Genomic DNA, 24,285 nt, shown 5'->3' with positions numbered 1-24,285 from the left:
GCTATGCAATTTTGTTTTAATGATACAATTCAAAATGGCTCTAGTTCTTATTTACCTTTCTACACAAAAATTTACAGTCCTGAAAACATTAAGGACCATTTATAGTCCCACAAAGAATCAGTTTTAACACTGCGGGTATGTCTACACTAGCCCCCTAGATCGATCTAGGGAGGCTAATGAGGGTGACCGGAATTGCAAATCAAGCCCAGGATTTAAATATCCCATGCTTGATTTGCATGTTCCCGGCCGGTCGCCATTTTAGAAATTGACAAGCCCGAAGTAACTGCCCGCGTCTACACGCGGCAGTGAAACGGGATTCTGATGTAAAGCCCTAACTCGAATTAGCTGGTATTCCTCCTGCAATGAGGTTTACCAGCTAATTCAGTTTAGGGGCTTTAAATCGGTATCCCATTTCACTGCTGTGTGTAGACGCGGGCAGTTACTTCGGGCTAGTCAATTTCTAAAATGGCAACTGGACGGGAACATGCAAATCAAGCGCGGGATATTTAAATCCCGGGCTTGATTTGCAATTCCAGTCACCCTCATTAGCCTCCCTAAATTGATCTAGGGGGCTAGGGTAGACGTACCCTGAGAGAAACTCAAAGAATTATTCAGCATATATTTTTCTCTGTTTTCACTAAATCTGACAGTCCTAGTTCATCAGATTCTCAGATAGAGAATATCCCCTGCCTGCTTTTTGGCTAACAGAGTTCTGAAAGCCTCTAAGTATTCATATAAATAACTTGCTCCAGTGGTTTGTTATTAGAATACATTAAAACCATAACCTTTAATCTCTTTAGAAAACCCTTTGTCACATAGATCTGCAGTAGCATGTGTGTGTCTGCAAAAATAACAACTTAGCATGCATGCTGCTTTTCATATGTAGAGCTCCAAGCATTTTACAATGGGGGTGGAGGGCTAAGTAATACATCAAATACATCATACCCTTTTTGTAGATGGGGAAGCGGAAGAGCAGAGAATTCAGTGCCTGAGTTTCAGAGGTGCTCTTATTGATTGCATTTGGAGTGGTTCAGCGTGATGGCCAGTGTTTGCCGGTGGCCTACTGCAGTGTTTCTCAAGCAGTGGTATGAGTCCCCTTAGGCATACTCGAGAGAAGTCGGGGGGGGGGGGGGGTTGTACATCAACACAACTGGAATTTGGAGAAAACTGAATTTTTGTTTTAAGTTTTACCACGCTTTATTATTTTTGTACTTTTTACACCCAAAAATTTCATCACATGCCCAGCAACGAGTAAGTTGTTTAAACATGTTTCAACAGTAGACAAAAATTTAGTGTGTCTGAAAACTAGGAACTGCAGGTACTTATACTTTTTTTTTGAAAAAGGGGTACTTTATACAAAATGGTTGAGAAACACTGGCCTAATGGTTATGGAGACCAGCTCTTTAGACACCACACCCTGTCTTTTCCCTTAGACCATCGCCATGCCTTACGTCAGTCTGTCTTTTTTATGCTGGGAGTGGAGTCAACCCTCTGGTCAGATGATCCATTCAGGCCTATCTTCCCACAGTGGAGCAGGATGGCTGGGAAGAAAGGGGTTCAGCTATTGATCCCCCCCAAGTGTCCAACCCTAGCCAGGATTTTTAAAAGGTATTGATGTTTCCTTTTGACAGCATGGTTCTTAAGGCAGATCCACCTCCCCACCTGGTCCTCCTCTGAGCTGTCCGGCTCCCTGTTAAGCTCCATCTCCAGCTAGCGCCCAGTCTGCAGGTGCGGCTGAGCAGGATCCTTTGAGCCCTGCTCTTTAACCTCTTTGGTTCTAATGCAGGGTTTATATGCCCAGCCACATTCAACATGTCTGAAGGGAGATGCTGAACATCAGGCAGGTACCTCCACGAAGAAGCCAGATTGTCAAATGTGAGAACAGTCAGAGCTGTTGGCTACCACGTGCTTTTGGAAATCTGCCATTTTCTTTGGTTGTCTAAATGAGAACTGAGGGAAGAATGTGGCCCCAAGCGCTCTCCCTAACATCGCACAACCCAGGCAATGGCAGAGTCAGAAACAAAACCCATCGCCTGACCGATCTATTACTTCTTGCAGAGATCTGATTTCAGTACCCGTCTGCTACGCCGTCAGTTTCCTCCTGGTGACAGTTTCAGAGAGTTGTTGTTAGTTTGTTTCAGCAAAACAAGGAGTTTGGTGGCACCCTAATATCAATTTTAATATGAGACTAGGAATGGCTCTCTCAATGCAGTATGTAATTTTCCCCTTTAGGTATTTTCACCTTCTTATCACAGTTGGAAGTGAGCCATATCCACCCTGATTTAATTAGTGCTGCTGTAACGCTCCCATCTCTGTATCCCTATCCTCTGTTTCTTTCACTTCATGCATCTGAGGAAGTGATTTGTAATTCACAAAAAGCTTATTCCATAATAAAATAGTGTTTAGGGGCCACCGGACTCTATTGGTTCTTTCTTGGTTTGTGCTCACTAGATAATAACTTTGAAGAAGTCTTCAATTTGTTATATTGCTGCATAGCATGATAATTAATGGCATTGTCTCAAAATCACTGTACTCCTGAGATATGAATTAATTGCCTACTACAACATGAGTTTTTTGGTGCTACAACAAATCACATGGTCTCATCACATATATAACCCAGCTCTTTAGCTGACAGTTTGGGCCCTAAACATGATGCTGCATTTGTGCTGGGTATCCAATTGCTGCTCTACTTTCCGGTGGTTATGCAGTTAAATCTCATAACAAACTTTTCTCACATTACATGAAAACTAATGTTAACAGACCTGGATTTCAAAGCACAATTTGGGACAGTTGTCCATTGAGGATGCCAGGCATTTTTATGATACCAGGAGTTTCAAAACATAACTTATACTTTCCTTCTGTTAAACAGCACGATTCTGCAGGAGCTCTTAGGGCAGATCCTCTCCTCATCAGCTGCATGTCTGAGCTGTCTTTCTCCCCTCTTTAAGCTCCATCTCCACCTGGCACACAGTCTGCAGGGATGGTTGAGCAGGGTCTGGAAGGAAGCCAGAAAATATTTTTTGAAAAACATGTGCATGCTTTACGCAATGTGCTAGGCTGGCCTAGCTGATGGCCGGAGGTTTAACACTAAGCCAAACAAGCCGTTTACTTTTAAAGTGTAATTTCATTTTGTTTTCTCTACTGAAGCAGATACACCTGCAGCTGTCTGGGTTTTCTACTTTTCAAAAGTTCACTGTCAATTTTTACCTTGGTAAGCATGTGCATGTGGGTTTGAGATGTGGTGATCTCCCAGGTAAAGAGACAAGGTGGGGATGGTAATACATCTTATGCTTTTAACCTACATAGAGCTCTTCTTCTGGTTCCTGTACAGCTTAAAAGCTTGCCTCTTTCACTAGAAGTTTGTCACTGAGGATATGTCTACACTACCACCCTAGTTCAAACTAGGGTGGTAATGTAGGCAACCGGAGTTGCAAATGAAGCCCAGGATTTGAATTTCCCGGACTTCATTTGCATAAAGCCGGGCGCCGCCATTTTTAAATGTCCGCCAATGTGGACTCCGTGCTTCAAATCCCGGGCTTCATTTGCAACTCCGGTTGCCTACATTACCACCCTAGTTCGAACTAGGGTGGTAGTGTAGACATACCCTAAAAGATTATCTCGCCCAACTTGGGAGACTTCCAGTCCGCTTAATTAGCCTCATTAGCGCTGGGCCTACAATTGACAGGTACTTTCACACACACCGGCTGTGTCTACATTGGAAAGATTTTGCACAAAAGCAGCTGCTTTTGTGCAAAATCTTGCCACCTGTCTACACTGGCCGCGAGTATTTGCACAAGAACTCTGATGTTCTATTGTATGAAATCAGTGCTTCTTGTGCAAATACTCTGATGCTCCTGCTCCTGCTTGTGTTCTTGCGCAAGAGGCCAGTGTAGACAGGTAACATCAATTTCTTGTGCAAGAAAGCCCTATGGCTAAAATGGCCATTGGAGCTTTCTTGCTCAAGAGAGCGTCAACACTGGCATGGACGCTTTTACGCAAAAGCAAATCTTTTGCACAAAAATTGAGCTATGTCAATTGCATAGCTTATTTCAAAATTATATTGAAACTGGGAGCATCCACACAGCACTTATTTTGAAATAGAGCACTCCTCCACTGACTTCCCTTACTCCTTGTACAATGAGAGTTACAGGAGTCGGAATAAGAAGTCCTCTAACTTGACAGTATTTTGACATTATGTCAAAATAACTGCCTGCTGTGCAGACACGGACTAAGTTATTTTGAAATAATGCTAGTTATTTCAAAATAATGTTGTTGTGTAGACATACTCTAGGAGTATGTCTATATAGCAGTGTCTACCTAGTCCTCATCTATACTACAAGCAGTCATTTCGACATAATGTCAAAATAATGTCGAGCTGGAGGACTTCTTACTCCGACTCCTGTAACCCTCATTTTACGAGGTAAGGTAAGGTGGAGGAAGAGTGCTCTTCCTTCCACTTCCTGCCGTGTAGACAGTGCCAAAAGCGGAAATAAGCTATTTCGACTTCAACTGCACAATTGACGTAGCTCAAGTTGCGTAGCTTATTTTGGCTTTGTCCCTGTTGTGTAGACATGCCCTAAGGGGCCATGGGACTCCTTGTTGTTTTAACATTGCTGACAATTTTCCATAGTGGACAGTGAGCCAGTAGGTGCTCTAGGGCTGGCCTTACCATGAGGTGAACTGAGGTGGCCACCTCAGGTGCCAGACTCAGTGGGGCATCACTAGGACTCAGAGTGTAAAAAATTGTGTCCATTGCTGGTGCATATGTAGGTAGCAGAGTAGTACCATGAGAGGAGTAGAACAGGAAGAAGGCAGAATTGAGACCTTTCAAAGTTTTGGCCCAAGCATGGGGGCGTCATTTGAGTTCCCCGCCTCAGGTGCCAAAATGTTGTGGGCCGGCCCTGAGGTGCTCAGAAGCACATTGCTCCGGAACATGAAGTGGGACCAGGGGGTGCTCATTTGAAGGCAGTAGGTTTCGAGGAATAATAAATACCTGACCAGGAGGAATTCACTGAGCTATTTCTTTTAGTGTCAGGGGATGTAAGATGCTTCGCTTTAGATAACGAAAGTGCCATTTGTACAGTGTCCATTAGGAACTCACTCAGTGAATTTATAAGTGATAAACTAATCCTAATTTCTGGCTGTTAAACCAAAAGTCAATCTGGAGCAAGTGAAAATCGGGGAAACTATCGAGTTTTGCTGGACTATCAGGCCTCTATGACGTATCAGACTTAAATTCTGTGGTAGAGAAACATGCTATTCTCTTGCACGGTTGCTAGATGATGTTATAATTTGATTGTAGTGAAGGAATGTTACAACCCAGGCTGATGAGCAATTAAGTCTTCATGCTGAGGACTCTCAAGGGGCAGAGTGACAGAGTGATTGGAAATCATTACAATTATAAATGAGTAATGATTACCACAGAGAGAGAGAGAGGAGGCTTAATGACTTAGCGGGGGGAAGAGGGAAAACATTAAATGCCCAAATCTGCTACCCTTACTCCTGCAGAAAACCACCTCCCTTCAACATCCATCCCATTGATTTCAATGGGGCTGGTTGCGGCCATAAGATACTAGTCAGCGTGAGTACAGATATCAAGAACTGCTTTTCAGGGGACCTGTTTGATCACATGGGTAGAGGTATTCACCCAACACAGTGAGTGATCACTCCCAAAGCAAACTGGGGTGCCCAGAGATTTGGAGAAGGGGGAGAGAGGAGGACATACTGGAAAGGATCAGAGTTGCAGACAGTAAAATATGGAGGTTTAGACAAGCTGAGAGCCAGAGAAAAAGAGGCTGAGCCCATGGAATGGGCTTTTAAAGACTAAATTTTATCTGTACCCCATAGAATTTTTGTGCTCCCCAAATGAGGACCAAAGAGAGGCAATTTATCATTTTAAATTCTCCCCTTTTATTATGGCAAATGAACTTTTTATCGAAGGCACTTTGAGTTGTAAGCTCTCTTTAGGGGTAACTTTGCAGTGGTCCCTTCTCAAAGGAACAGCAGCAACCTTGACCTCCAGTGACAGGCAGAAGAGGAGCAAGAAATAAATGAAGTTGGGTGCTCAGTTCAAGCAAAACACAATACAGTCATTCTATGCCCTGGCCAAGTCAGGAGGGATAGAGTAAAGCCATTTGACTAGGATGAGCAGATGGAATTGGGGGGCTTGAAATTGTGATCATCTGCTAAGCTTTCTTCACACTGGAGGACTTTCTCCAGGAAGAGATAAAGAGAAGTTTCTGGAGGGGAAACACTAAGGTATCTAGTTCTAAATGCAAGTCACCATTTAAAGAACACATCTTTCAGGGTTAATCAACTAAACTAAAGAAAGACTCTTAAAGATAAAATCCTTCTTCCAGAACTTGACAGCAGATTTCAGTATCTATCAGCTCTCTCCAATATCCTTCATTTCATAGGACAAAACTTTAGTTCCAAAGTTACCCATCTTCAACACAAATTTGGTGGCCTCTCTACTTTTATTATGGAAAATTATAGACCTCAGAAACAAAGAATCCTGAACTTATTATTGATAACTGAAGTGATACTCCACCCTCATATTTTATGGAAATAACTTTTTGACTATCAATATGCTTAACTCGAGTATGCTTTATGCAAAATGTGGCATGTAACCTGTCATTGAAAAGCTTGTAATCCACTGAATGTGTGTATCCTATGTATGTGCATGTATCATTCCTGTATTTGATGTTAGAAATATAAATGTAAACCTGTTTATAAATCTAGATGTGCTAATTAAGTATATTAGTAGTTATCAAGGAACTTAATGGCTTGGTACTCATGACAAGAATCTGTGAATAATCTTGCTTTGCTTGTAAGCCTGGACTATGGTTGATCTTGCCAAGATATGTGGCCAGGTCACCTGATGTTGGAATCCATTTTGAATATGGTACGTTTTCAGGGGTGTGAGAAAGGGCTGAAATTAAACACAAAGGATTCTTGCCTTGGGAAAAATCTATTTTTAATCAGGAAACAAAGCAATAAGGGAGTGGGCAGCTGCCAGACACCAACACATCCCCCACTTACCGCCCAGATAACTGCTGGAAACTTCTAAGACTGAACAGGAGGAAGAATTATAAGCTTATAAAAAAAGATTATTAGAACTACTGTTAAGGTAAGAAATTGCATGTAACATGTTTCTTAGCTGGTGTGTTTTATTTTATTTTAGCATAGTAACTCACTTTGACCTGTTTGTTATCACTTGCAACCACTTCAGTCCTATTTTTTATATTTATTAAAATCACTTTTGTTTATTATTAAACCCAGTATAAATAATTGTTACCAGGCGGGAGAGGGGACACAACAGCTATACATCTTTCTCTTGTGTTGATAAAAAGAATGAACCACTTATGAGTTTGCTCTGTATAAAACGTTTATGCAGAGTAAGACGGATTTATCTGGGCTTCTGGTCCCAATGGGTCTGTATTCCTGGATGCTGTGTCAAGTCCCTGTGACTGAGCCTTCCCAAAGCTAAGCTGCTCTCAGCATCTGTTCCTCAGTTGTGGGTTGTGACGCCTACTCTGTGCCTTTGCTGGGGTAGTCTGGAGATTCTGACTCAGCAGGAGAAGGTGGGGGGGCCCTGAGGGCAGGCGGGTGGACTCAGTGGTATGATCAGCCCATTAGGTGACAGTCTGAAGGGGATCTCTGTGACCGAACTGGTCACAAATGACATTAAGGAAATGAATTTCACTGCACTTTACATTTCCTGTCCTATTAATGAATATCCATCACCATAGTACCTGGTAATGCCTGCATAATGTTTCAGTTTCACATGTCCCCCGTTTCTGGGTCCTTGGCACACACTGGGTATGTCTAGACTGCATCCCTCGGTCAGTAGAGGGATTCAGATTAGGCAGGTAGACATTGCAAATGAGGCAGGGATTTAAATATCCCATGCCTAATTTGCATAAAAGCGGCTGCCGCGTTCTGCCGACTCAGCACTTTGTCAGCAAAAAGCAGCAGTTGAGAGGGGGATCTGTCGAGAAAGAAAGCCTTTTTTTGACAGATCCTGTAAACCTCCTTCCAGGAGGCATAAAGGATCTGTCGAAAAAGGCTTTCTTTTTCAACAGATCCCCCTCTAGACTGCCACTTTTTGCCAACTAAGTGCTGAGTCGGCAGAACATGGTGGCCATTTTTATGCAAATTAGGCATGGGATATTTAAATCCCTGCCTCATTTGCAATGTCTACCTGCCTAATCTGCATCCCTCTGCTGACAGAGGGATGCAGTCTACACATACCCACTGTGTCCTCAAACAAGGTAGTGGTAGGTTGAGAGTTAGGTCTCCTCTACCTACAAATATGGCTCTACATTATTGTCAATGGCTTGAGGGTAGGGTAGGATATGTAGTAAAGACCTGCTCGGCAGATAAACGGACCATTCAGTCCAGACTGAATGCTAGATTTTGCCCAAACTGACCCACTTTCAATAATGTGAATAGTTACATGAAAGGCATCACAATTTAAATAAACAAAATGTCAAGAAAATGAACTGCACTATATTCCTTACAATGTTTAAACATTCAGAAAGTTTTCTTCCCTCCTTCTGTTTGGCCTAAAAAATGGACTACCCCACCCCCATGAGCATGAAATATAAAGAGGGATAACAAATGCAGGGCAAAATCTATTGCCTTGAAAAGTAGGCGATTATGTCAGCAGGGTATAAATCACAGCCATTTCGACAGATTTCCTAAAAAAGATTCATAAGTAGTTCCTGTGTTAGTTTGCCCTAAAGAAAACTGTAATGACTTCTTGCAGGCTCTTCTGCAAATGTAGCTATTAAATATTAATGCTCGGCTGGATTTGAATTACAAAATACTCATGTGATTGGAACTGTACAAATCACTTTACAAACTTTGAGTGTTGTTGATTTGTTTGAGTGTGTCTGATTTCCTTTTTAGCTAGAATCCAGAGCTCTGGCCCGCTTTTAAAAATAGTAAAAGATGGCAAATAATGGTTATACATGCAGCAGTTGGACACTCAGATTCTTTTGGTAGAGTAGGATAGAACAATCCGGGGAACAGAAGCGATTCAGTGTCACTGTGAGATGAACAACTGAACCACTCGGGGAAATGTGGGTCCAGTGAGATGAGTGGATTAAAAGCCAATTGTGGGCATAGCTTTTATAATAACTGTTATGATAACCGATCCTGCCACTGCTTGGCTTCATTCCCTTACTCCAGTTACTCCACAACCAAAGCCCTGTGCTGGCATGTCTCTCCTTTATAACATAGCAGCCCCATTCTGCCTGGTGCTGAGCATCTGCAAATTGTCATCATTCAGCAACAGCCATTGGCTTCAATGACGACTAAAGGTGCTGTGCACTTTGTGGGAGGGCACCGTAAAACTCGGACACTTGGACACCAGGAAATGTGCGTGGCATTGGGTAAAGCCAGTTTAGTGATTTTACCCCTTCTCCTCCCGGCAGCCCTCAGTACAGAGGACATGCTGCAGAGAAAATAGCCATGCTGAGCGCACCCATGGGCTGTGGTTAGACTTGGTAGATGCCCACTTGGGAACTGAGATAGGGTGTGTGTCCTACAAATGCCCTGAAGGGATGTGGGCCTGTGAGACCACTTAACATTCCTGGCAGCGCCCGTGAGAGAAAAAAGGGCTTAACTGATAAGGAAGCACACCTGGGGAGGGGATGGGTAGTGATGATAAAGCCGGGAAGTACGGAAGAAAGAGGCTGCCATCACTCTCGGGCGGGGGAGGGGAGATATAAGAGGTAGAAAGGTAGGCGGGGGACCAGCAAGGAGCCTGACGGAGTAGACCTTGGCTGCTAGCTACAAGGTCCCTGAATTGAAACCCAGAGCAGAGACAAGGCCTGGGTTCCCTTACCAGCCACTGAGGAAGGTGGGGCAAACTCCCTCAGACAAGGGGAGTGAGGACTATGAAGTGCAGAGACACAAAGAAGACCAGCTACAAGGTCATTTGTCTAAAGCTGGGTTGAACTCTGTTACCCTGGAAGGGGTGGACTGAAGGGTGACCCGGACTTGGAAGACCAAGTTGTGAGAAAAGATCCCACTGCTGTGATGGAGTGACCATTGGCAAGGGATGCAATATGGCGAGTCAGCTGCTATCTCACACCTGACCAGAAGGATGTGCTCCTGCAGACAGTGACCCCTGTACGTAGCTTAGAGCATCCCTTAGCAGGTATGGAAATGTGAAAGTGATATGAAGTCATCTTAGTTTCCACCTGACAATTTTTTTAGTCAGTGAAACCTGGGCAAAACTGACAATCAGGAGCCAGAGGAATAAAGTAGCTTGTAGCATGAACACTTCTGTTCACTTTTACGTATCTAAAGAAAAACAATAGTTGAATTTCCAACCCTGGGTGATATCGGCATGTTCCCATTTTTCTGAATTCACACCCAAGGCTGTCACATCGGTAAATGTCCAGTCTCCATCAGCCAGGCACATGAGAGTAACTTTAGAATAAGTACGGTAGAACCAAGACTGATACAATAAGAAACCAATTTTCCACCCACAATTTGAACTGGATCTTGGACTAGTCTGGCCAGGTTCAGGAGCAAGGCTCAAAACCTCATGGTGTCTTTGGGTGGGAACTCTTGAACAAAGGAACATTCAAATGGATAAATAAGGCTACGTCTAGACTGCAAGCTTCTTTCGGAAGAAGCTTTTCCAGAAGAGATCTTCCAGAAAAGCTTCTTTCAAAAGAGAACATCCACACAGCAAAAGCACAATGAAAAAGCAATGTGCTTTGTCGAAAGATAGCATCCACATTGATTGGACATGATCTCACATTTAAGTTCTGATTAGTCTGGACCGAGTGGCCGCCAGGGCACCTGTGTTATTTCCTGGAGGCCTCTTCTTTCGAAAGAAATCTCTCTTCTGTGTTCACATCCTTTTTTCCGAAAAAGCTTTTTCGGAAAAAGGCTTCTTCCTCATAGAATGAGGTTTACCGCTGTTAGAAAACCTCCTCCGTTCTTTCGACTTTCTGTCAAAAGAACTCAATGGCAGTGTGTATGCAAATATTGTTTTTCTGGAAAAACAGCCTTTTTCCGGAAAAATGCTGCAGTGTAGACGCACCCTAAAAGACTGATGTGAGGGGGATACACTGACTGGGGTTGAGAGAGGCAGAAGGTGTAGTATGAAGCCTTATTTCAACTAGTCTTCCAAAGCTGAGGGGTGCCTGGGTCAAGTGGGACCCATTCAACTGGCAGAGGAGGCTAAGTTTAAGTAAGACAATGTGTCTTTAGACTCTTATTTTCACTCTTCTCTCTCTGATGAAGATATATCTGAGGGACATGCAAATTATACCTCTTTTGAAAAAGTTGTGCTGAGTTACTGTACTTTCACTGTTGGAAGACAGAACACTGGGCTAGCTGGACCTTTGGTCAGACCCAGTATGGCCATTCTTATGTTATGTACATACTGGTCACAAGATCCCAGAGAATAGTCTATAGCAGGGCCCAAGCTCAGCTGGCCATGCAGAGGTGGTACAGTGGCACAACAAGGAGGTCTGACCCTTTCAGAGTCAGGAGGACTGTGGGGCAACCAGTCCTCTTCTGGAGGAGAATCAAGACTGCAGGTGCTGGTAATTATCAAGTGACTGGGTCTGATCATTCCCAGTGGGGGAATATTAATGATAGCTCAGCTCTAAAGGGAAGTAGGGGACGGGTAGAGGGACCATTTTCTTGGGACAGCAGAACACGCAGGCCCTGTGGATTGAGTGACACACACCCTTCCCCTTAGTCAGAGGCCCTGACCATTAAGATGTTGGATGCTCGAAGACCCACAATCTGGATTCTGAATAGGGCAATGTTATTGGGTTTTGTTTTTTTGTTTTGTCTGATGGAAAATAAAAAGGGCCCTGCAGTAAGGGCCACAGCTTGACCTGGGCAAGGCTGACAGCTTTTGCAGGCTAGCAACTGGGTCCACCAACCAATGGAAGGTGAGAAGGGAGTGTTATCAGGGCTGGCCCAAGCCATTTGTGCGCCCCGGGGCCCCGGGAGCGCGGCGTTACCCCCGGGAGGGCAACGCATGCATGGCTCTACCCCCGGGCGCCCAGCACATGAATGGCACCACTTTGGGCATGTGGAGCATGCGTGGCACCGCCCCCACCCAGCCCGGCAGCCCCGCGCGGCGCCCCCTACAATGGGGTGTCCCGGGCGGTAGCCTGGTCAGCCCGTAGCTTGGGCTGGCTCTGGGTGTTGTAACCTTAAAAGCAAGATGGGATTTCCTTCTGAGGGAAATGCAGGTTTAGTTCTGTCACTTGGAAAGGATGCCATGAAGAAAACGGAAGCGAGGGCAAAGGAACAGCTCACTCTATACCGGGGTGGGCAACAATTTTTTACTGGGGACCACTTCTGAAATTTTTGAAGTGGCGCCAGGCTGCACCAGAAGGGGTGGGGCCAGGACACTTCCCTTCTTCCCCACACACAGACCACGATTAGTCTGACGGTGGGGGAGCACATGAAGCCTTTGCCCCTCCCCAGAGGTTCTTCCTAGGCACCCATGCCCCTGGCGGTGGGAGGAGACTTTGCACACTCTCCCTTCTGCCCCCAGGCCAATCAGGGGAGCATGCAAAGTCTCCTCCTGCCCTGCCAGAAGCATGTGGCGTTTCTAAGCTCCACACGCTCCAGGGAGGGCGGGGGCAGGGCGGCAAAAACTTCGTGCTCTTCCCACTGCCCCTAGGCTCTGAGTAGGCGGAGGCCCTTTTGCCCACCCCTCCTCTATACCCAAAAACTTTAATAGTGCCTCCACATTCCCAAGGCCTTATGGCCCTTACATCAGTTCTATTCTGGTCAAAGACATCCCTGCTTCTCCCTCCAGAGAGGCACAACGCTAGCATTGCTAAATGAAGGCCCTAGCTATTTCACACTAGTGGCTTAGATGCATAAACCATCACCCCAGAAAAATGCAAATGTTCTCAAGGCAAATCTGGCTTCTGCAGGTTTTCCCCAGATCAAGCAATTACCAGAAGCAAAGGGATTTGGGGAAGTTCAAATAACATCCACACGTATAAGTGCTGCTTATCAAAACCCAAGAGCCTCATCCCAAGCTATTCCTGGTTTACTTCCAGACACCCCACATAGTTGCAGCTCTACCAGTCCACTTTTCCATCCCTGCATTCAAATGAATGCCCTGGACTTTGGAGCAGAGATTGTCTTTCCAGAGAGCCTGAGCCTTATTCAGCAGCCCTGACAGATAAATACTTTATCCACTTGAATTATTGCACATTCATTCAGCTGGAACAGGACTGTGCTTGCCAGTAATCATGGTCTGGACCCATAACAGCACTTAATGTCACTAGCCATCAAAGTTTACTATAATAAATGGAATGTTTCGATGGATTCCTAATGATTTCTATTATTAGAGTGTAAAAGGCAGAGACCTGAGAAACCTAAATCACACATCTTAGCACCGCTTGGATGATAATAGCTCTGCTGCTTGTTCTCCTGGCAAGGCAGGGCGAGTCTCTCAGAATGGAGCACGGCAAACGCCATCTGTATTCCTTCTGCTTAGCCTATTTAAATCAAGGCAGGCTTAATCAAGGAGACACTCATTGTGCAGCTGGTACATTAGCACAAAGCACGGCATCACAAGGAGCCCAAAGCTCGACATGTCTCAAGCAGAGCAGGGCAGGAAATTGTTTTCCCTTCCGATGCAAATTTAAGATTTCAAAAGTTTTCCCCATTCCACAGCAGGATGAAACTGAGACTTGTTGTAATGGTTTGTAAATGAAGAGAGAGACCAGGCACTTCTCCTCCCAAGCTGCCAATAGCCTGCTGGTGAGTATGGGACGTAAAAGGCCCATGTGCGAGTCCCACTGGATTCAGAACAGGGTCTGAGGCCTGCTCAACACTACCCTACACAGTTACGTTGACATAAGATATCTTATATTGACCTAGCTGTGGAAGTGTCTTCACTTAAATATGGCTCCCTCCAAAGTTAAGAGCCTCTCTACTAGGGATGTTATTTAACATTTAACATGTTAACCAGTTAAAGGCTAGGTCTAACCTGTGAACCCCAGAGCAACCCCCTCTCAAAAATGAGGAAGAAGAGCTCTTGCGCAAAAGGGGGGTTTTGTGCAGAAAGGCGCCGTCTACACAGTGCTTTTTTGTGCAAAAACCTCTTCTGCAAAAAGGATCGGAAGAGAAAATGCAAATGAGAGTGCAACATATGCAAATGAGTGCTTCATTTGCATTTCCTCTTCCGGAAAAAGCTTGTAGTGTAGCCATAGACCCAATGTAGTTCACTATCCTGTGTAGTGGCACTTGGACCACATACAGCAACAGATAAGAACAAGGGACCGCTACAGCCCAGGCTGAGAGCCAGCTGGCTTTATAGCTCAAGTGGTAGAGGCTCCTATGCTAAGCTCTAGAGGGCTCAGGTTCAAATCTGCCTGGTGGTGGTGCCACACTCAGGGGCAATGATGGTTGCTCTGGCCCCTACTCTGGCTTTGCTGTGTGCCCTGGCCCCACTGTGGTGGGGGGAAGTTGCTGTGCTGAGTGCTCTGGCCCTAGCTAAAAGCAATGGGTGGGCTACAAACAGAATCTAGTTGGCTAGGCCAGTTACCTTCTAAGCAGGCTGCTAAGCCCCCTGCTTACTGGGTAATGTTACCTATGAGCCCTGTGCTTTTGGGAGTCAGGGAGTGACATTCATGGAACACCATCCCTCCTCCTCCTCTTCCCCTAAGCCTTTGCTGGAATCAGACAAAGCAAGGAAAAGGCCAGGACAGACACACCTAAACTAATTAAGGAAACACCCCAGCCTCATCTGCATTGAAGCTAGAACTCATTAGCATATAGAATGGAGACCAGCTCTTCCAAGGCAGGAACGGCAGTGAACTATGGGATACCAAAAGCAGAGAAGCACTGCCTGATGGGAAATCCCTGCTCCAGATGCTAATGAACCCAGGCCTGCTCACACCCAAATTAGTCATTTTCAGACCAATTCTAGTAACGATCCTATTGACATCCAAAATACTGAAACTGCCTAGTTGTATTGTGAGCTCCTTCAAGGAACATCACCCATAACCAGGGGTGATCAGTCTCTATTGTCTCTCCTCTTTCTCTTTGAACTATCCCTATAAAAATGCCTATCCTTGCCCCAAGAAAAACTGTTCTGATACCTGGACTTAAACTGCATCAGTTCCATTGAGACTTTTTCATCTCCTGTCTGATGTGCTGGGGGCTCTGCTCTGCTTGTCTCCTGCCCTCTGGACCCCCGGCTACCATCATCATCTGGGAACACTGATCAGTGCCAGCTCCATGGAGTGGTGAGGTTTCTCTCTCTCTCTTTCTCTTCCTCCCATCAACTATCTCTCTAAGCATAACCTCCTGACCCTGCCCTCTGTAAACTGTTATATGGTTACCTAACATTTGTAATCACTTTCAATTGAGATTTAATATTGTAACTTTTTTATATCTATTCACTACTCAGAACTAAATAACTTCCATTGTTAAGCTGGTTGCTTCTCTCTCTTTCTTTCTCTTTCACTCACTCTTCCCTAAGGGGTGTTGTTTTGGCTTCCCCGTTTGCTCTGCAACAACGCTTCTTGTACCCAAGCTAAAGATCCCTGTAGTGCCCAGAATCCTGTGGGGTTTGCTCATCGTGTGGTTCACCTGTGAATGACTGTGGTGTGAAAGTGGGGATAGGGGGTGCTGAACCTGGGGGCTTATGAGGATGGCAGCTTAAAGTGCTGTTTAATCCAGCCCACGGAGTCCAAAGGCACATGAGGGTGCAGTGTGGCATTGCTGTTAAACCCAGCCAGCTGAGTCCAGGGACATATGAGGGGTCAGCTTGTGAGTGCTGAGTACCCAGTCCTCTCAGACGTGCTCTGTTAGCGGGTGTGAGTGTCTGTGTGTGTTGCTAAGGTGGGAAGAACCCCATCCTGAGGAACCTAGTTCCTGCAGGAGAGCTCCAGTGGGAGGGGGAATTGGCAGCAGGGATAATTCAGCTCCATATGAGAGCACAAGTAAGCACAAGCAGCACACTGATAGAATTGTTAACCTCCCCTGGTCCCATAAGAGTAACCCTGATAAATGAGCATACCACAGAGTATTGGGCAAATCTGGTAACAGTAACCAGTTAATCTCTTACATCCCTACTCTCTACACTGATTTAGTTAACACCACCTCCATGGGTGGTGTGGAGTCATGGCCAATGTAATTAGTTGGACGCAATATCACTGAAGACAGCATTACTTATATCAACTGTTACCAATCAACCATTACTGACTTTCAGGAGCTGTTCCACAAAGTCCCACACCAAGAGCACAATCAATGCAAGCACTTTTGGTGAAGATGCATTCCGCCGTGACAAGAAGTCAAATGTGCATGCATAAGCAAGCAATTTTATAACTGTGGTGGCTACATTCCAATGTAAGTTAAGTCAATATCATTTTACAGTGTAGTCATGGCCGTATTAGTTATCGCCATATAGGTCTCTTTGACTATTGTGCTTGGCTCAATGAAGTCAGTCCAAACAACCTAGGTTGACTGCACAATTTAAGACTTCCACCCCTATCCTTAAGCAGTCCCATTGACTTTATTGGGACAACTTGTATGGTTTTTGGATTGAGAGCTAAGTTAGATAGAACACTCTGAGAGAAGTGAAATCCTGATCTTCACATAGGGAGATAAAATGCACGGAAGTGTGAGGTTAAAATTGCTTTCTTAGTCTTTTTCTTCCTGCCTGTTGGCAATGCAAATGTTAATTGCCCCACACTAGCCTCTTAGCTCGGTCATCATCACCTCTATTGAAGCTTTACATCTCACTTCCATCTGTCAATATCAGCACCCCGCACTAATGAAACGTCTTCCTTTTCAGCTACATAGACAAGCTGTTGTAGCAGGCAGCATTAATCATTCCACTCTCACTGTGTTATACTTAACTTCCTCTTCATCTTTCTTGTCAAACTCTGTTACACCATCAATACTGGTGGCAACACGCTGATGGATTATCTTCCACTTTCAGCAAGTAAGCATGCTGTAGGTGGGAACACTGCTCATGTGCAACCCCATCAGACTTTCTTAACCAGCTTCAGGAATGAAATGCATGAAACAAGTGCACTGGGACCTGTAGCCCTCTGATATGCTTCCTCACTGCTGATCCTGTTCGCTATCTGCAATATCCCTGTGCATGGTAACGCAATAAAAGAGACAGAGGTAATAAGCCAGCTTCCTACCCATTTTTTCTGCTAGGTTCAATGCAGTAACTTGGAACAAAAATTACATGTCTTCTGTACCTATCACCGTTTGTGTTTCCTACATATTAATACCACAAGTCTGAACAGTCTGAAGTAAAGCAATCAGTTTGCATCAATAAGTCTGAGGAAGTTTAACTCCTACCGTAGTGGATGAAAAGGACTGCCAGCAGCACTGCCAAATAATTTCTCATTTGAGATGGAGTCTATAAGGGTATGTCTACACTGCAGAGGTTTTTTTGGAAAAACAGTCCTTTTTCTGAAAAAAAAAACTTCACTTACGTCCACACTTCAATTACATTCTTTCGACAAAAAGTCAAAAGAACGGAGGGGTTTTCCCGAGAGCAGTAAACATCTTTCTATGAGGAAGAAGCCTTTTTCTGAAAGAACTCTTTCAGAAAAAGGTGTGTGCAGATGGGAAAGAGGGTTTTTTTTTCGAAAGAAGAGGCCTCCAGGAAAAAGCACAGGTGCCACTCCATCCATAGTAATCACAGCTTAAATGTGAGATAGCGTCCAATGAATGTGGACACTGACTTTCAAAAGAGCACATTTGCTTTTTTTGTTATGCTTTTGCGATGTAGACGCTCTCTTTCAAAAGAAGTTTTTCCTGAAGATCTCTTCCAAAAAAGCTTCTTCAGAAAGAAGCCTGCAGTCTAGACTTAGCGTCTGATGGCTAGTCAAATAACGGGGGCAATAGTTATGAATAATGTATTCAACTGATCACTTGGAAAATCATTTTTAAATATATTATTCATAAACAATATAAGTTCTAGTTGATTATAAAATGAAAAACAAAAAAATCCACAACATCATACAGGTGAGTTAATTTTACCAAAGTTATGCACTCAGAACTTAGGAAACCAGAAAGCTAAAGTACATAACTGTATGTCTGCTCCCTTGCACTTATCAATTACAATTATGTACATTAATATATTTTAATACAATTTCTTTTACAGTCAAACTGTGGAAAAGTGTGTCTAAGATAATATATCTTTATTGTAAGAGCTAGATTGTATGGCATTGGATCGCTAGGGGTAGAGTTATAGTTGCGTATTAAGACTTAATTTTGGTATATCACCTTATCTTTGCATTCATATATAAGGTGTTGTTTGTCCAGTTTTCTTTTTTTCTTTTTCTTTTTCTTTTTCAAAAGGGTACTAGAGGTGTGGCAGGGCTGGATAACATGTGGGAAAACCTTTAATCTTGTAGGCCTCCAGATATAGGCCCCAGTTCAGCAAAGCATTAAAGCACATGCTTCAATCTTATTGACTTCAGTGCTTAAGTATTTTGCTGAATCAGGACTATACTGATAATGTAAGCCCAGCAATAAACTGTTACTCTCCAAGAGCCAGGAAGAATTGTGACTTAAAGATATGTCTAATGAACAAATTTACCCAGAGCTACTGAAATGCTGCACTTTATGTATCACCCCCCTGTTCAAGCTGTACTTAAAATCACTAGGTGAAATCCTAGCTTTATCAAAGGTAGAATTCCAGTTGATTTTAAAGAGGTCAAGATTTCACCCACTGGATGGGATTTTCCAAAAAGCCTAGCTGAACTAAGAGTATCAATCCCATTGGCTTTCAGTAGGATTTGTGCTCCTATTTCACTTGGGAGCTTCTGAAAATCCCATCCAAACTCTAGCCCTAACTTATTAGACTGGATTAATAAACTCCCCTGTTCAGCATTGGGTGTATTGGAGATGTCTAAGGCCAGGCCTACACTACACGGGAGGGTTGTTAATTATGTAGCTGGAATCAATGTATCTTAAATCTTGTTTTCGCACTGTCCACGCAGCGAGAGGTCGATTGGAGCATACACTCTCGTCAGCTTCCCTCACTCCTTGTGAGGATCAGGAGTACCAGGCCTATGGGGGACCCCTCCGAGTTTGAATGAGCGGGTATTCACTAGAACCGCTAAATCGAACCCCAGAAGGTCAACTGCAGCAGCATCGATCTTTTGCGTAATGTAGACATAGCTGAGAAACACATTATAATAGCATTGTATATACTTGTCCTTTTTATATATTGCATGTTATTATATTTTCTTATTTACTTGTACAGAAAATCTAAACCCCACATCTGAACGTCACGCATTCACGGGTTTAAAATTAAGCTTGCATTTTAGAACTGCTCCATTAAAAATATTGAAAATTATGCACCATCAACACTATCTAAAAATAGTCAGACATGAGACTAACACATTCTCTTTTGCATAGACAGATAAAGCTCTCAATTATCATGCTCCCTGAACATCCTTCTGTAATACACAAAGGCACAAAGAGCGAGCTAGTTTCTAACAACTTTAGCTGATAGTATAGGGATGTAATGGATGAGGGGTGAACAATAATTTTTGCAGGAGAGCCTTTTCACCATTTTTGGTAGTGGTCATGGGCCAGCTCTGCCCCTAGAGAAGGCAGGGCCTCAGATGGAAGCCGCAGGGCCTTGGATGAAAGGGGTGATTCCCTCCAGGCACTGCACGCCCCTGGCATGGGGAGGAGACTGCGTGCTCCCCCCACCTCTGGGCAAATCAGGACCCGGGGGTGGGGGAGTGCACAAAGTCATTCACTGTTCAAAATGGCTGGTGACTCTCTCTAGGCACCACAAGCCCCTGGCAGGGGAACAGAGCCTGCAACCACTTTGAACAGGGAATTATTTTGCACACTCTCCCACCCCTGCTCTCGATTGGCCTGGGGCAGAGGAGCGGCAGGGAAGGCCAGGCCAAGGGCCAGATCAAACGGCTTGGTGGGCCACAGCTTGGGTTGCCAGGTGTCCAGTTTTCTACTGGACAGTCCGGTATTTGCTCCCTCTGTCCGGTAGAAAAATTCAGAAAATACCGGACATGTGCAATGTCCGGTATTTTCTGAATTCCCGTCTGGGTGCTGGACGGAAACTCGGTGGGGGCTGGGGAGCAACTGGGATGCGGGGCTGTGATTGGTGCTGGGAGCTCTGTGGTCGTGTGCAAAAGCCAGGCGGGGTGGTGGTGGGGGGAGTGGCTGGAATTCCCAGCCGCTCCCCCTGCCCGGCTTTTGCACACAACCAGAGGCTCACAGCACCAATCGCGGCCCCTCCTCCCAGCTGGGAGCCTCTGGTTGCACGCAGAAGATGGGTGGGGGGAGTGGCTTCTAGCCACTCCCCCTGCCCCCGCCCAGCTGCTACTAGCAACTAGAGGGAGTACCTGCCAGGGGCGCGGTCTGTTGGACTCTGGCTGCGGCCAGTGGCTGCACACCCCCCCAGCTCTGCTTCCTGCTCCCCTTCCTCCCGGTCAGCCCTGCCCCCTCCCAGCTGGTCCTCCCCCCCCCCCCCCGATCAAGTGTGTCCGGTATTTTGGGGAGGGTCTACGTGGTAACCCTAGCCACAGCCAGCCCACTGCTCATATCTTGCCCACCCCTGTAAATGACAAATGGTCCAAGGAACCATTTAATCTTCACTCTTCATTTTACTAAGTAAAGAAATACCCCCCAAAATATACACAGCCTAGTGTAGTGAATGCACCACTATATATGGAGTACTGAGTGAAGAAGCTTTAGATAGACACAAGTTATTGCGCACAATAGTGGTAAATAGATTAAAACTGATGGCCTGTGACGTACAGGAGGTCAGACTAGAAGATCTAATGGTCCATTTGGACCTTATATTTTATAGAAAGATGATGCTAGAGTCAACTGCTAACATGCAATTTTGGGACTGGAATTAGTCAAAATTATTTTTTCAATAGAAGAGAGATGGTGACGCTCCTCCTATTAAAATAAACTCAGTTTTACATGCTATGGATTTTACAGGGCCTGAGCGAAATCCCAACGAAGAGAACAGAAAACCATTCAGTAGACTCAACAAATTTTGAATCGGGCTCAGATTTCCTTACCCTGGATTCTCCCAAGCTTTTGAAAACTGAGCCCACTGTTCAGGAGAATGAACCCCCCCCACCCTCCCCGGTCCTCTCCCCTCAAAGAAGTCTGCAAATACTGGATGCCAAGCAAGCCTTCTGTAAAGGAATTGTGAGCAGAATCTGGAGAACCAGCTGTCCCAATCTTGAGATTCAGAATTTTATTTATTGTTCACACAACATGTTCGATGCTAACTTCTGCCTATAGTTTAGAAAAAGAATGATGAGCATGGAGGACTTATTTTGTCTCAATTATTTCTCAACAGCCATTTCTTCAATGGATTTAATATAGTAGGGTATGTCTACACTACCCCGCTAGTTCGAACTAGCGGGGTAATGTATGCATACCGAACGTGCAAATGAAGCCCGGGATTTGAATTTCCCGGGCTTCATTTGCATAAGTGGGGAGCCGCCATTTTTAAATCCCCGCTGGTTCGAACCCAGTGTAGCGCGGCTACACGGGGCTCGAACTAGGTAGTTCGGACTAGGATTCCTATTCCGAACTACCGGTACACCTCGTTCCACGTATAGATCGGGGTGGGAAACGTAAGGGCTGGGGGCCAGATGCAGCCCCTGGCTTGTCTGGATCTGGCCCCCGAGGCTTGGGGCTTCTCTGCAGCACTGGGGAATCCATGCTGGCGCTCCAGGCCTCCTGCCATCCCCCTATGGGGCTGAAGCACACAGAATCTACTAGCCTGAGGCCTCCTAGGCTCTGGTGTGTGAGGGAAATGTGGGAAGGGTCTCTCCTTCTCATTCGGAGGCCATGTCAGTGAGGGTTGGAGTTTTATTTTTTTGCTTCTCATTTGTGTGCAGCCCCCAACAGCTTTTTCTGTGGGTCTGTGGCCCCCCAACCCAAAAAACGTTCCCCACCCTACTATAGATAAACAAAGATGCCTTTTTAGGTTGCTGAACTTTAAATAAAGTGCAGCGTGTCCAAGAGAGAGATCAGCAATGAAAGAACAGAGAGGTGACCTCACAGCCTGTTTACAACATTGAGACCACCTCACAGTTAAATGCAGATTCCAGTAGGAAGAAAAGCAACACTGCATAACAGTTTAAAGTGAAGATGTAAGCGGTATGAGTACTACCCTCACTGGACTGGATATTGGGGTTAGCAAATCTGTGTTATCCTACCATGGCTGCAAAGCAACAAATGTTATGTTCACTTAACCTCAAATCACTAAATAGCTGACATAAAGGTTTTTATATATATAAATATATACATTTAGCCCTGGTCTACCCTACGGAGTTATTTCAGAATAACTCCCCTTATTTCGAAATAATAAGTGGGGGATCTACATTACCAACCCCTTTATCATATATATAGTAGCCCAGTGTCTGAGAGTCTGTAACACTGAAATGCTGGCTGTTCCCTCTGGGCGGCCCGTGCTGCATGGGCAGTGTGGGGCCCCAATGGCCGCTTGCTCTGCTTGCTCCCCTGTGGCAGCCCGGCTGAGTGGCGCAGAAGTCAGCCGAGCACCACGGCGGGAGGCGAAGGTGGGCGGGGCGGTGACGTGCAGCGTGACAATGGCTCCAGGCCCCGCCCTCTGGCCGTGAATGTCACCGCCCCGCCCACCTTCACCTCCCGCTGTGGCACTTGGCTGACTTCTGTGCTGCTCAGCCAGGCCACCGCGTGGGAGCAAGTGGCGCGAGCAACCATTTGGGTTCCATGGTCCCCTGAGTGAGAGGCAGGATGGGAAGAAGAAGAGAAAGAGAGAGACAGAGAGAGAGGCAGGAGGCGGAGGAGAGCTGAGAGAGAGGGGTAGGTAGTAGGAGGGAGAGAGAGAGACGGAGCGAGAGACCGGACGCTCAGGGGAGAAGACCAACGTGGAGGAGAAGCCTGAAAATCCCATCTTATGATGTGCTAATTGGCTAGTTTTGAAATAATGGGTTGGCTATTTCAAAATAATAACTGCTGCTTTCCATAAGGAATAACACTTATTTCGAAAGAGTTATTTCAGAAGTTATTTTGAAATAATTTCCTAGTGTAGACATGTCCAAAGGGTTAATATATATATTCCCCCTCACATCAACACAAAAATTCAGCCCAGGTGCATCTGATATGTGCACCTCAGAAGTGAATGAGCCAGAAATATTTTTTCTACCACATTACTGGAAACGTTTATGTGAAAGGCAAGATATGTAAGCTCATATGTCCTTGACATTTTCATATTCCCCAATGTCAGGATTGACCAACAGAAATATCAGAAATATTTGGTCCAGAAAGAGCAGTACAACTTTCAGCGACAATTTATATCCCCAGAGGGGATTACCAGAGGTATTATTGAGAATGGCAAAACATATAATATTAATGAGCATTGTCAAAAGTATTTTAAATTAAACAGTAATGTCTGCAGTGCACAGAATTTCCTGGGGATTAATGATTAGTTAAGAGGAATTGATAGCCCAATGTAATGTCCATAAGGAATCTAGAGACTCAATAACTGCAATATTTTCATGGAGAGCTTAGTGCTTCTCATCGGCATCTCTTGAAAAATGTGTGTCTTATTTTTTCAATTTCATTTCTTGAAAAAGTGACTAGGTTGGGTTCATTTACTTCCTTTCAGCTATTTCTTAGGGTACAGTTAACCTTGAAAAGCCAGAGCAGATCTAAACTTAGCCACCCAGTCAGAAGAAGCAGAGATAGAAGCCAAAGGGAAATTATATTCATCCACAGCTGGACAAATTACAACTAGGACATATAACTCATTAAAATACTGTGATCTTGGGGGTCAGAAATGAGAGCTTCAGAAAACATATTGCTCAGTGAGATAGTCTTAAGAGTTCGCATCACCTCATACAACCAAACCTGCAGCATCATTAGCAATGCCTACTAACTATTAAAAGCTCTTGCAAATAGCATAACAGGCAAGGCATCAAATGACATAGGCAGGAATACTTTAGGCCAGATTTTTAGTTGATGTAAATCAGAACAGGTCCATTAAAGTCAATGGATTTACACCATTTTACACCAGCTAAAGAAATGACCCTTTGACTGGAGACTGGAGTGGAACACCTTCAACACCGTAAACGTAAGCATCACAGCATACACACAACCTACTTGGAAGTCAAGTAAAGGCAATAGGAACAGTGCCAACTTTGCCAACAGTGGACTTTTGGTTGGGTCCACAGTCCTCTTTCAGGAGCTCCAACAACGATGGGTAATATTATAGTGCCAATGCCTGAAAAAAAAAAAAAGCACCACTGTGAT

At 44.8% G+C, this 24,285-nt stretch overlaps 1 long non-coding RNA gene across 1 annotated transcript; it reads right to left on the bottom strand.

Moving 5' to 3' along the window:
• Positions 1-1,180: 1,180 nt before the first annotated feature.
• On the bottom strand, positions 1,181-24,254 carry LOC142831049 (uncharacterized). The gene is made up of 2 exons (XR_016350521.1): positions 24,136-24,254; positions 1,181-2,995 (listed from the first exon to the last, which is right to left on the bottom strand). It is a non-coding gene; the product is annotated as an uncharacterized LOC142831049 (long non-coding RNA).
• Positions 24,255-24,285: the final 31 nt, after the last annotated feature.

Source organism: Pelodiscus sinensis, chromosome 12, assembly GCF_052426305.1.
Source record: "Pelodiscus sinensis isolate ZL-2025 chromosome 12, ASM5242630v1, whole genome shotgun sequence".
NCBI classification, from domain to species: domain Eukaryota; kingdom Metazoa; phylum Chordata; order Testudines; family Trionychidae; genus Pelodiscus; species Pelodiscus sinensis.
Note: the sequence above shows the minus strand (reverse complement) of the source record. Positions and strands in the feature narration are given on the sequence as shown.